This window comes from Myotis brandtii, unplaced genomic scaffold (genome assembly GCF_000412655.1).
Source record: "Myotis brandtii unplaced genomic scaffold, ASM41265v1 scaffold9, whole genome shotgun sequence".
Lineage (NCBI taxonomy): Eukaryota > Metazoa > Chordata > Mammalia > Chiroptera > Vespertilionidae > Myotis > Myotis brandtii.
The window spans coordinates 155217-169193 of record NW_005371693.1 but is presented as its reverse complement, the minus strand read 5'-3'; the positions used below and the strand labels follow the sequence as shown (position 1 = coordinate 169193).

Sequence of the window (13977 nt, the reverse complement as noted above, 5' to 3'; positions counted from 1 at the left end):
AAAAGGAAGAGAAACCGTCCCATAGTAAATTATCGGGGCTGACTACAACACGCCTGCCACAATCCCCAGGTGCCAGAAAGGCTGGTCCTGGACAACCTCAGATGAGAGGATGTCCACCCTCAGCATCCCCTTCAGTCCCATTAGTTCCCCTTCACCCCCGCTCGTGTGCCCTCTGCAGCTTCTGAGCTCTCCACCTCCAGCCCCAAATCATTCTTATCCGACTCTCCACATTAAAACTTCTGTCAATTCAATGTCCTTTCCTCAGCTAGCAGTCTTAGAGAAATCTGTGGTAAACAGCACGTCGCTGCTTAATACTGATTGTTCCAAGCAAAAACTTCTCCTAAAATGGGGCCCTTGGAGATGCAGTTCCATGCTAAAACCCAACCACACGGCATCTGAGGGGTCATGGCACATACCCTGAGGAGGGGACACATGTGGGACTCTGGGAATAAAGAGGCTCAAGCACCAAACCAAAGAGAAGCCCCTTCTTCAGTCATAGGAGGGAGATGAGGAAAAGGAAGTAATAGAGAGATCTCTCAAGAGGTGAGGGGGCGGGGGACCAGCAGAGTAGGGTCCGTGGAGAGGAAAGAATTTCCACCAAAAAAAGGGGGGATGGAGTGCTCAGAGTGGTGAGGAGGCCAGCTGTTGGCATTTAGGAAGAGCAGAAAGAAGCATCTTAGTAGGAGGTTGAAAGCATTAAGTCAGGTGACAGAGGTGTAGGAGTGCGGGGCAGGTGGGCAGACGCAGTGGTTCTGCAGAGGTCTCTCAGAAAGTGTGTTTCAGAAGAGGGAAGCATACTGTCTATGATCACAGGGCTTAAGGGTTAAGAGTAGTGGAGAATGCTTGAGACAGAGGAAGAAACCAGACAATAGGGAGGAAGATTCTGGAAGAGAAAGGGCTTAGGATAAAGACTACAGCAAACTCTGGCAAGGACAGTAGTCACTTCTGACAGTTGAAATAACAGGAGGAGACTAAGTTAGAAGGAGAGGAAATCTGAGGCTACTCACAGTGATTGCAATCACCCCAGTAAAGTAGGACACTGCCTCGGGCTGGAAATGAGAAGGGCAGGAACGGGACTGAGAACCTGGAAACGCAGAAAGGCCTGAAATGTCAGCAACAGGGGCGCCAATAAAGATTCAGTGAGAGACAGACGCAGACATTGCAAGGTACCACCTAAGGGCCAACGTTTGAGAAGAAAGAGTGCGATGGAAATTTCCCAGGGATGGAAACTGGCAAGGTGAAACTGGCAGCCTTCAAGACAAAGAAATGAAACTTAGGGTGTGAGTTCTAAGCCATTTCATCATTTATATTTATCCAGAATGGGAGTAAATCCTTAAAAAATAAAGCCGTGGCCAGTGTGGTTAAGTGGTTAGAGTGTTGGCCTGCCCACCGAAGAGTCTTGGGTTCAATTCCTGGTCAAGGTCATGTACCTGGGTTGCAGGTTCCATCCCTGGCCCCAGTCGGGCTGTGTGTGAAAGACAACCAATCTATGTCTCTCTCTGTCTCTGTCTGTCTTTGTCTCTCTGTCTCCATCTCCCTGCCTCCTTCCTTCCTCCCTCCCACTCTCTCTAAAAATCAATGGAAAAAATATCCTCAGGTGAGATTTAACAATAACAAAACAAAAAAAGGGGGTTGGAAAGCAGTAATTCTCCAGGAACTATGAAGAAAAAAAGAAACTATTCCTATAAGAGCAGTTACAAAATTTTTGAGTGGACACTGTCAACCAAAATAAGTAAAAGCATGTTTCTAAAAGTCATTGTTTCAAGAAATATTTTAAATAGACTCTGCAATGCTACCTTCTTTGTATAAACTTCTACCTTTATAGGGCAAATAAACATCACAATCTAGTAGAACTTTATTAGTTTCCATATTCTTCACTCATTTTATTGATATTTGTATAAATTCCATATGAGAAAGAATCTAAAGATGCTTTCTTTTCAGTCATGTATATTATCATTACTTTGAATGTATTGGCTAGCCCATAGCTACTAGTTGTTTTTCTTAATTAATAGATTTGACTTTTAGAGCAGATTTAGGTTATAGAAAAATTGAGTGGAAAGTACAGAGTTCCCACATATCCTTCCTCCCTCAGCCCCCGTAGTTGGGGAAAAATAGGGGTATTTTTAACATCTTGCTTTAGTGTGGTACATTTATTATAACTGGTGAGTCAATATTGATACATTATTATTCACTAAAGTCCATGGTTTACATTACTGTTCACTTTTTGGATTGAACATTCTATAGGTTTTGACAAATATATGACATGTATCCACCATTATGGTATCACACCCAATTGTTTCTCACTGCCCTAAAAATCCTGTGTTCTGCCTCATCATCCTATCCTCCTCCTCCAAATCCCTGGCCACCACTTTTTACTGTCTCCATAATTTTGCCTTTTCTAGAATATCATTTAGTTGGACTCATATAATATGTAGCCTTTTCAGAATGGCTTCTGTCACTTAGTAATACGCATATAAGTTTTCTCCATGTCTTATCATGGCTTCAGAGCCCTTTTCCTTTTTTTTTTTTTTTTTGCCAAATAATATTCCATTATCTGGATGTACCACCATTTGTTTATCCATTCAGCTTTGGGGGACATCTTAATTGCTTATAGCTTCTAATTTGATTTGTTTTACTCATTTTTTTTCTTATGACAGACTCAATAGATGTAATTAGGGGTCAGATCCCCTCATTTTGACACTAAAGAAATTGATATCCAAAGATCAACCTAGCCCATCACAGTCTAGTGGCCTTTTCTAGATCATACTGTCAATCTAAATCTATTAATAAAGGTGAAATATCAAGGTACCTAAACACAAAATCCAACTCACAACTGATTTAACTGGAAAATTATCCATTGCATGTCCTAAATCTTAGACCCAAGTAAAAGGGGGTCTGCCCAGCCCCTTACTTTAGAAGCCTCCCTTTGGCCTTCCTCAAGCCACACATCTCCTTGTGGAACAAGGGATCATGCCCTCCTCAGCCCCTGTCCCTATTCCAAAACCATGCTCCAGGACCCCAGAATTCCATATCCAAATAGCTTGAAGCATGTGGGACAGCTTCCTAGGTTCTGTTGTGGGAAGGGGTGGGGCAGAGGGGAGTAAGAGTAGGAATTTTGAGGAATTCTAAATTTATCACTAGCCTTCTTGGTAATTATTAAGACACATTCATCAAGATACAAACACACACAGCATATATATATATATATATACAGGTATCTATAATAATAAAAGCATATGCTAATTAGACCAGACATCCTTTCAAACAAAGCCAGGGCTGCAAGGGAAGCCCGGGTCCTGGGTGTCTGCCGGCAGCCGGAGGGAAACCCAGGTCCCAGGTGCCAGAGGGAAGCTGGAGCCAGCAGGAGCTGAGGCAGAGGCAGTTAGGGGTGATCAGGCAGGCAGGCATGTAGTTAGGGGTGACCAGGCAGGCAGGCAGAGGCAGTTAGGGTAAATCAGGCAGGCAGGTGAGTAGTTAGGGGCAATCAGGCAGACAGACAGAGGCAGTTAGGGGTGATCAGGCAGGCAGTTGAGTGGTTAGGGGCAATCAGGCAGGCAAGCGGGTAGGGGCAATCAGGCAGGCAGGCAAGTGGTTAGGGGATATCAGGAAGGCAGGTGAGTGGTTAGGGGCGACCAGGCAGACAGGCGAGTGGTTAGGAGAGATCAGGCAGTCAGGCGAGTGGTTAGAGGTAACCAGGCAGGCAGGCAGAGGCGGTTAGGGGCAATCAGGCAAGCAGGTGAGTGGTTAGGGACTATCAGGCAGGCGGGGGGACAGTTAAGGACGATCAGGCCAGCACACAGAGGCAGTGATGGGTGATCAGGCCAGCGGGGGGTTGGGGGGGGCAGTTAGGAGCGACCAGGCACGCAGGCAGGTGAGTGATTAGGAGCCAGCGGTCCAGGATTGTGAGAGGGATGTCTGACTGCCGGTTTAGGCCCAATCTCCAGGAGGCCTAAACCACTGCCGGTTTAGGCCCAATCTCCAGGATCGGGCCTAAACCGGCAGTCAGACATCCCTCAAGGCGGTCCCAGATTGGAGAGGGTGCAGGCTGGGCTGAGGGGACCCACCCTCCCCCCATGCATGAATTTTATGCACCAGGCCTCTAGTACTTAGATATTTGTAATACATATTTTTATTCTAATTTTATTTCTTCTTGAGGCATTGCAAATCTTCTCCTGTATAAATTTGTCACATTAATTTACTAGGCATTGAAGGAAAAAATAGCACAAAAATGGTTACAATTATTCTTTTCCTCCTTCCCTGCCTTATTTTTCCTGAAGAGGGAGTATATATTCTTGACCTTATTTGCATTACACTTGCCAACTTTTCTGTGTATTTTCAAAACTAATTGTTGTTGTTTTGATAAAATCATTAGCTAATTTCTTTACTGTTATAAATTTCTCATTTATCCAATAATGCATGAACATTTGGCAATCATTAGCTATATTGAATAGTCATCATTGCTAAATGATTTTCCAAGTTCTTTATTTTCATTCTCTTATTTAAAAGGAATGTAATCATTCTAAGGGGAAAGCAGTATAGAAGTTAGATCATATAACTTCTAAAAATATACTAACTTCTAAGTCTACCATTACATTTTCCCCTTTCCTGATTCTAGACTATTCATTTACAAAATGTTCTTTTAAAGAACTATCATATGTTTTAAATATTGATATATTTTGACAGCCCTAAGACTTTCAACTTCTCTAAATGATATCTGTGTGTGCAAACACAGTCCTGTGAGAACTATTCAACCAGTTCTATTAACTCTATCACTTTAATTTTGCATTTAATCATCTTTCTGTCATATTGTGAAAATAGATTTTTATTTTAATGATGCCTCCCTTTTTAGATCTTTCTGTTATTTTGATTCTTTTTGCATTACTCAGATTAAAGTGATTTTTAAAGTATATAACCAGATGACTACTACCCTATGCTTGGTTATGCTTTCTTCACATTTAGCCTGCCAGCTTCAACTCAGGTGAGCTGGAAAAGAGAGCATCTGAGTTGACATCAAACACTTGCTGTAAATCTCCATGCCAGCCCTACAAATAGCCGTACTCATTTAACTCTCTCAGTGACTCAGACTTATTCCAGATCTCTTTGAATTTGATATTTTGACAGAGTGAAAAGCCCTAGATATTCCTTGTACTTTTGGGAATTTGCTCTTCAGTAGCCTAAATCTGAACAGGAATAACCTACTCCTTTGGCAAATATTGGGAATATATATCATATAATCATAAGGTGGTAGACAAATCACTCGCTTAAAATTTTTAAGTAATTCATTCTTCCTTTTTTTGGTATCTTTTTTTCTTTGTAGCAGTGATAGTTTAGTAACTTTAAAATCTTCAGTAGAGTAGATCATTTTCACCTCACAATTATATTCTGTAAAACTCAGTCTGTTCCTGAGACCCCTCTGTGCTTGTGAATCTGTATTTCTCAACATGCATGGCATGTATATCATATGTAATAACTACAGTCATAAATATAACAACAACAGCTGACATTTACAGAGCATTTACTATGTGCCAGTCCATGTTCTAGGCACATTACACCTTTAAGGGCATTTAATATTCACAGCAACCTTATGAAGTAGACATTATTATTACTATCCCTGTTTTATAGATAAGGAGAATGAGGTGGCCCCTTTTAGGAAGGTGACCAACACACCAAAAGTCAAAGAGCTGTGAAGTAGGGGAGCCAGGATTTAAACTAGGGCAGCTTGGTGGTGAAGTCCATAGACCTAACTGCTATACTGCCTCTCATTGGAGACCTAATCATGTCAGGGAAAACAGTTTAAAAATTCATGAAATGAGTCCTGTTTGTACTTCTGTTATAAAGGAAAATAATCTATCCGTTAATGCAAGGAGACCCCATGGGACAATCAAGCCAGTAAATACAACTGAGCCTGAGTCCCTTTTGCAAGGTACAAACTTGAGCACATTATTTCTGATATGTACTAATGAATCTATCTGAAGGCAGTGAATTTTACTAATGAGAGTTTACAGTAGAAATATGAACAGACCCTAATGAATGTGTTTGTTGGTCTACAGAGCCTCTCTCTCTCTCTCTCTCTCTCTCTCTCTCTCTCTCTCTCACACACACACACACACACACACACATACACACACTACATTTAGATATAAAAAGTACATATATGACTATCTGTTAAGATTTTTAATGGTATATTCCTTAACTAAGGCAAGAAACGTGTTTTAATTTATAGCTTAATATAGAAGAAATAAAGTCCTCCAGATCCAGAATTGCTCCAGCCTTCTAAATTACAAGTATACCTAAGAAACTGAGTGCTGGTGTGACCAAACTAACATAGGTGTGTAAGTGTGCCAGTGGGACTTCTGGGTGAACCCAGCATCCAGTGTGCCCACCAGGAGTGCTGGCCAGATGCAAGTCCACCCCCACCTGGGTGCTTCTTCCAAATACACAGTTTGGGTAGCCCTGACCCCAGCTCCGTGGTGTATTTTGAGACAGGAAGCCCCTCCATGTCCTCATGACTACATTGCTGAGGAGGTCAAAAAAGGCAGCTCTTATGGATTATAATTTTCAACTAAAAGTTTGTTTGGGGTGTAACACTAAGTAGAAGTAAAGACGTAAACCTTGATGAAGGGGACCCACCTCTACTTCTGACACTATTTCAGACTCAGTGCATCAACCATTTATAATAATAAAAGCATAATATGCTAATTAAACCGGACATCCTTCCAGACAAAACCAGGGCTGTGAGGGAAGCCTGGGTCCCGGGTGCCTGCCGGTGGCCAGAGGGAAGCCTGGGTGCTGGGTGCCAGAGGAAAGCCGGTGCTGGCAGCTGGGGTAAGGAAGGCCTACTCTTGCATGAATTTCGTGCATTGGGCCTCTAGTGCAAGTATAAAGATTGAGACTCACAAAGATGGAGAATCCAAGGCAATGTACTGGCTACATTTAGACCAAAATTATTTAAAAGACTTGGCCTTGAAAATCACTGAAATTATTATATATATATTATCTGGAAAATTATTTTTTTCTAGTTCTTAGATTAGCAAACTATTTACATTTCTATTCTTGTAGTCAGTGATTATCTCCCTTTCTTCATTTTACCAGTATCAATCACTTTCACAGTGAAATTTCATGTAGGTATTTCACACAATAAATGAATACAAAAGAATTTAGAGTCCCACTGAAGTGATCTCATATTTTTATAAGAACATGGGAGGACTAGCTATGCAGTTTTTTTCAACCAAGTTATGAAAGATATTTATGGAAACTGGAAAATTCTGTACTTTGTACACTGAATTCTTTGCAAAACCACTAGGCTATTTTGAATTCTTGAAAGTTTTTTTTCTCTCATATATATATATATATATGACTTTATTTATATATAAGTAATATAAAATAGATATAAATGATTTTGCAAGACTATAATATATATCATTTTTAAAGGTCTCAAAAATATTACCACAGTTTTGAATACCAGTATTGATTATTGCCTTCACTTGTCAGAAAATCACAGCAAAGCTAAAACTCTCTTGTTTTGATGGTCTGGCATAAGAGAGCAGCATGCGTACATTAGGTATATTTGTAAATTGAAGAGCTGATGGATAAATACAGGTATTGAATGATATACCCAATGCTTTCTTGTTAGCCATAGGTGCTTCAGCATTATTCGATGAATCACTTCCTCCAGTGGCCCTAATGTAATCGATGTAATCGTACTGTCAAACCCCAACTAAAACTCACTTCACCGACAGGATGGAAATATGCTCAATGTGTTACTGTTTCATTAATAAGATCAGTGGGTGAAGGAAGAACACTCACAGAACTCACTCAGAAGACCATGAATGGTATGAACATGAAGCCTTAAAGGAATGCTCACTTTACAGAGCAGTCCATTTTTGTTTCCTCCTGCAGGAAACCGACTGAGTAGGCAACCCTCCTATTTTAAAATTCACTTTTCCTGGGAGCTACTAGGTAGGCAAAGGGAGAAAAAAAAAACTCATGAAATGTTTGAACTGGGGCCAGGACCCTAAAGGTTGAGCTCTACTCTAGTGTTTTAATTCTTTTTGCAAAATCAGGGATAATACTCTTCTCCTAGCAGGCCTACTGGTGTTCTTTCTTTTTTTTTTTTTTAATCTTTATTGTTGAGAGTATTACAGATGTCCCTCATTTACCCCCTATTGTTCCCCTCTACCCGGTTTCTGCCCTACCCCAGGCCTTCATCCCCTATTATCTGTGTCCATAGGTAATGCATATATGCATATAAGATCTTTGGTTAATCTCTGACCAGCCCCCTACTCCCCTTCTCTCTGAGATTCATCAGTCTGTTCCGTGTTTTCATACCTCTGATTCTATTTTATTCACGAGTTTATTTTGTTCATTAGATTTTTTGGTGTGTTCTTTTGTTTTGTTTTCTTTGTTTGTTTTTAGATTCAATTCTTGATAGGTATATATTTATTGCCATTTTATTGTTCATATTTCTTCTTCTTCTTCTTCTTCTTCTTCTTCTTCTTCTTCTTCTTCTTCTTCTTCTTCTTCTCATTCTCATTCTTATTCTTATTCTTATTCTTATTCTTATTCTTATTCTTCTTTCCTCTTCTTCCTCTTCTTAAAGAATACCTAACATTTAATGTAATACTGGTTTGGTGGTGATGAACTCTTTTAGCTTTTTCTTGTCTGTGAAGCTCTTTATCTGACCTTCAATTCTAAATGATAACATTGCTGAGTAGAGTAATTTTGGTTGTAGGTCCTTGCTTGTCATCACTTTGAATATTTCTTGCCCTTCTCTTCTGGCCTGCAAAGTTTCTGTTGAAAAATCAACTGACAGTCATATGGTAACTCCCTTGTAGGTAACTAACTGCTTTTCTCTTCCTCCTTTTAAGATTCTCTCTTTGTCTTTAATCATTTTAATGTTGATGTGCCTTGGTATAGACCTCTTTGGATTCCTCTTGTTTGGGACTTTCTGCACTTTCTGCACTTTTAAGTCTATTTCTTTCACCAGGTAGGGGAAGTTTTCTGTCATTATTTCTTCAAATAGAATTTCATTATCTTGCTCTCTTTCTTCTCCTTCAGGTACCCCAATAATGCAAATGTTGGTACACTTGAAGTTGTCCCAGAGGCTCCTTATACTATCTTCATATTTTTTTATTCTTTTTTATTTTTGCTCTTCTGATTGGATGTTTTTTGCTTCCTCATATTCCAAATTGTTGCTTTGATTCTCAGAATCCTCTATTCTACTTTTGAGTTCTTGTAAATTATTCTTTATTTCAGTTAGTGTTTTGTGCCTTCTGACTGGTTCTTTTTCATGTCTTTGAAATTCTCACTAAGATCCCTGAACGTCTCTCTAAGTCCCTTGATGCTCTCATTAAGTCCCTTGAACCTATCATTAATATTCTTGAGCAACCTTATAACCATTGTTTTAAACTCTGTATCTAATAGTTTGCTTGCTTCCATTTCATTTAGATCTTTTTCTGTCCTTTTATTTGTGGTATGTTTCTTTGTCTCTGCATTTTGACTGCTTCCATGTCTTTCTTTCTATGTATTAGGTAGAGCTTTTATGTCTCCTGGAATTGGTAGAGTGCCCTTGTGTAGTAGGTGTCCTATAGGGCCCAGTAGCTCAGCCTCCCAGTCACCTGAGCTAGGCATTCTAGGTGTGTCCTTGTGTGGGCTACATGCACTGTCTTATTGTAGTTGAGCTTTTATTGCTGTTGGTGTCACTGGAAGGAATTTATCTCTAGGCCAATTGACTGTGAGGACCAACTGTGATTACAGTGAAAGAGTTGCTGTGCAGGAGATACCCCTATGGAGCAGGACTTGCTTTAGTGGGACTTTGGTGCTCACTGATTCTGCCCCTTGAGTGTGTCACTTGTGGATGTGTAGAGTTGTAATCTGGTAAGTTTTGAAGCTGTCCACTAGGTTCACTGGCTCTAGGGCCTACCAGGAGGTGCAATAAGCCACTTCCTGGGGCCACCCTTCAGGAGCTATAGAGCCATCTGCAGATGGCTGCTACTTGTATTGCACTTGGATGTGCCCAGGTGAAGCCAAGGCAAGCTGATGAATCAAGGCAAGCTGATGCTAGTGCTGGGTCTTGGGCCTCTTATTGATAGGTAGGGGACATGCTGATGCTGGCTGTTGCTTGTTTAAGAGATTTTAGAAAAGTCTGAAGCCTGAGCCAGAACAGGCCATTCATATGGAAAAGCCACTGCAAACAATTTGGATGGGCCTGAAAATTGGATAGGGTGGTGTCTTAGGGTGTCACCAGGGCAGAGTGAACAGTATGAGCCAAGCTGATGGAAACTCAGATATGGCTGCCAATCAGCTCTGCAATAGGGGAGGTCCCAGCACAGGAACATGACCCCTGCAAGCATCCCCATCTGGAGAAAGCTGCCCCTGAGTTCTTTCCCTGATGCCAGAAAATCCAGTTCCTCCCTGAATATCCCAGTTTCCTTTCAAGCCCCCCCCCCCCTGCCCCAAGCATTGGAGCCCAGAGTGATCAAGTCTGAGTAAGTCTATGTGCTGGCCCTTTAAAAGGAAGTGCTGGGACTCCCACAGTCTCCGTTTCATTCAGCCACAATCCCTGCTGGTTTTTACAGCCTGAAGTTATGGGGAATTCTCTTCCCAGCTCTGGAACCCTGGGCTGGAGTCTGGGGTGGGACTGGAATCCCTTGCTCTTCACCAGTGGCCTCCACAGCAGAGATATCCCTCCTGATTAAAACACCACAGCATGGGTGTCAGACCAGCCTGTTCCATGCTTTTGCTCCTCCTACCAGTCTCAATGTACTTTTTTCTTTACTTCTCAGATTTCAGGCAGTTTGCCTGGTGTTTTTTCTAAAAGAATAAGACACAAGATTCAGAAACAAAATCCAAAGACGAATCAAAAAGTCAGTCTCCTGCTACTCTTGTCTACTCAAAAGAGTGCTAAACCACAATCTGTTCTAACCCATTCTGCTTTTCAGCCCTTGGCCCATGATGGGATTAATTCAAATGTTAAAGCGGTCAGGACCCTTGGGACACAGGAGAATTTTCCCCCAACCAATAATCAAGCTCTATTAGCATAACCAGAAGACTACTTAAATAGGTGGAGGTCCTCTGACATCTACTTTTTAACCTCATCTGGGGTGTTATGGTGGGCCATCAACCCAGCCATAAATCTTACCTCCTTTGAGAAAGGTTCAAAGGAAAGACTCATCACTATTTCTTTAATTTTACTTCAAATATGCCTTGCTTCTAGACACAGACTTCTCTTAAGAATTTTGCAAGCATAACATCTTTTTACCAATATATATTTTATTATTTGGGAAATGTTGCTAGTACATTAGTCTTATAATGTGCTCAACAGTCACAGTTTGTTAATTTTATCTCTTCCCCCAAGAAAACGGGGGGAAACTAAATGTGAAATATAAATGGTGAAAATCAAGGAGTCTTTAGTAAAGGGGAATGTAGCTGATACTTCTCATTTTTCAGAGGTTGAGACTGAGGCTCAGGGATGGTGCTATTTACCTGGCTACAGGCTAGTTAGTGACGGATCAGAATCGAAAGCTTATGCTCCACAAATGCGGTGCCAGCATTGTTGACAAATTCTAAGTCTAGGGCAGATTTGGAGCATCCCATCCCCCAACGCCATCACAATGCCAACTTTCATTGCCCCAAAAGAATCATTTGCATCAGCTAAAGTATTACCAGGCCTAAGAAGAGAGGTCTACACTAGTGAAATGGGGCCACAGCCCAGGAGATCACGCTCCCCTCTCGAGCCTGCTTTGCATTTTCTCTCAGCTCGACCGGAACAGAAAGAACAGACTGGAGGAGAGCCAAGGCTCCATTTTCCTCTTTGTGTCAAGAGCCACAGGACTGTTCAGTTCCTTCCTCTGGGAAGGAGCTGCTGTATGTTTTTACTTTGTTATTATTTTTTTACTGGCTTTTAAATTGTTCCCTATAATTACAACAGCACCAGATATCATGTGCATGCTGAGTGCCAACCCTGAGCCAGCTTTCCACATATATAATCTCATGTAATGCTCAACAACACCCCTAGGAGGTGGGAATATCATTCCCTCCATTTCACAAATGAAGACTGTTAGGCTCAGGAGAGGCTAAGTAACTTCTCCAAGTTCTGAATTCGGGTCTGAATGAGGGCAAAGACCATGGTCTTAACAATGACCCTGAGTCGACTTCTTCTGGGTTTGGTCCTACCCCACCCAATCTGGAGTTTCTCCAGTGGGAAGACTTTTCTTTTTTACAGGGCCCCTGCAGAGTTCCAGGTCAGCAGCAGGTCACCTTCATCTCTGAGCACTCCCTTCCCAGCCATTTAGGAAAATTTGAGTCTATTCTATTTATATTTAAATTTTATGAATAGGATTTGGGATTCAACTTTGAAAAGGTTTCTCCATCCTTCAAAATGTGATACTAAAAACCCAAATCCCTTAACTGCATGCTTTGTATGTACATTCATTTATGCTAATTTCATCACAGCGTCATCTCATTGGGACCAGAGTGGACCCAACAGTTCCCTTGACAAGTGGATCCCTGAGACTTCCAAACAGCTATCAGAACCCCTAGAAGAGGGCAAAGATCCTCAAAACAGCACCCTCTCAAGGAAGAACAAGTTTCCCCATCCTGCCCACCCAAGCTGGACTTCCAGGCATGGGCTGCCCTTATCCCCCTTTAAAAAGCCCATGTTTTCGCTGCTATTCACCCAAACCAAAGGCTTAAACTGAAGCAAAATGCCATCATAAATAACCAAAAACAACCAGTGGGCTTTGTTTGGTACCCCCAGCTTTATATAAAGATAGAACTAGAACAGACTGTTTTTGGAAGATTTATTGTGGAGCCATAATGTGTTTTAGTGGGATTAAATGTGACATCCAACATGCTATAAATCTCCATTACTATTTAATTAGTCATCACCACATCAGTGTGATCTTCTTGGAATGCCCATGGTACTAAATTGACTGAGCCCCACAGTAAACTGACTCTCTGTGGATGCACAAATTCAGCCCCCAAACTCCCACCAAGGGTGAGAGTCGGATTTAGACGTGAGAACCAAGGGGACTGCCGGGCCAAGGGTGTGTACAAGTGATGTCAATCTTTTCCCTCGAGTTGCCTTCCCCCACATTCTCCAAGTCCTAACTGACAATTTGTAAATCCTGAAGTTTCAGACTTTATAGGAATTTGTAAACATCCTAACAATTAAAGGGAATCTTTCATCTAAGCGCTGTAATAAATGGTCTCACTTTAAACTTTTATACCCTTCATTCTCCTGGATACGTAGGAGATCCCCCTGTGTGCGTACAGGCCATCACAGTTTTGGGTAAAAAGGTAAAGATTAGGAACTATTCGTATGGTACTTATAACAAAAAGAGCTCGAGGGAAGATGTGCTAATGAGAAAGCAGGTGTGTGCAGATGAGGCAAATTATCAGCCTCCAAGTATGTTGGAAATAGCAGTGTTTGGATTTATGTCAGCAGAGGACTTTGGCCTGCCCACAGGAGAAAGAGTCAATATCAGTGACCTCCCATCTAAGGTCAACTTTGGAAGAAGCAGGAGGATAGCGCTTACTTTTGCCTGAATTATTGAGATAATTGCCACAATGCTAGGTTTCCCCTTTTCTGTGGCATGTTTAACAGGCGACATATGTCACTGTCAGACCAGAATGCTGTTTCCACCATCACCTGGCATGCCCTGAGGCCACAGTTAGTTTCACATCAAAACTTAAAGGTTAATTCTGTTAAAAAATCACCCAGGTGAGGTTTTCAGGTGCAAATTTATGCACAGACACGACACGTGTCTCCACACTTTGTGGATTACTAACTCTGTGGTTCATGGGGACTCTAGAAAATCTGGGCAAAGTGCCGTGAATACAGTTATCGAGGACGTGTTGTCTCACGCAGTAGGAGGGGCTCAGGCTTCCTGGAACCGTGGCCACCTCTAAAACTCTGACCACGGCCTGAAGATCTCAGCCTTGCCTTTGACGCTGCCACTCAAGCTCCCCCGCCCC

The 13977-nt window shown here is 41.6% G+C and overlaps 1 protein-coding gene across 3 annotated transcripts in view; it reads left to right on the top strand.

Annotated features, from left to right (window-relative positions):
* The window catches only part of PRKCQ (protein kinase C, theta), an 82997-nt gene that overhangs the window by 45572 nt on the left and 23448 nt on the right, over positions 1-13977 (top strand). The window lies entirely within an intron of this gene.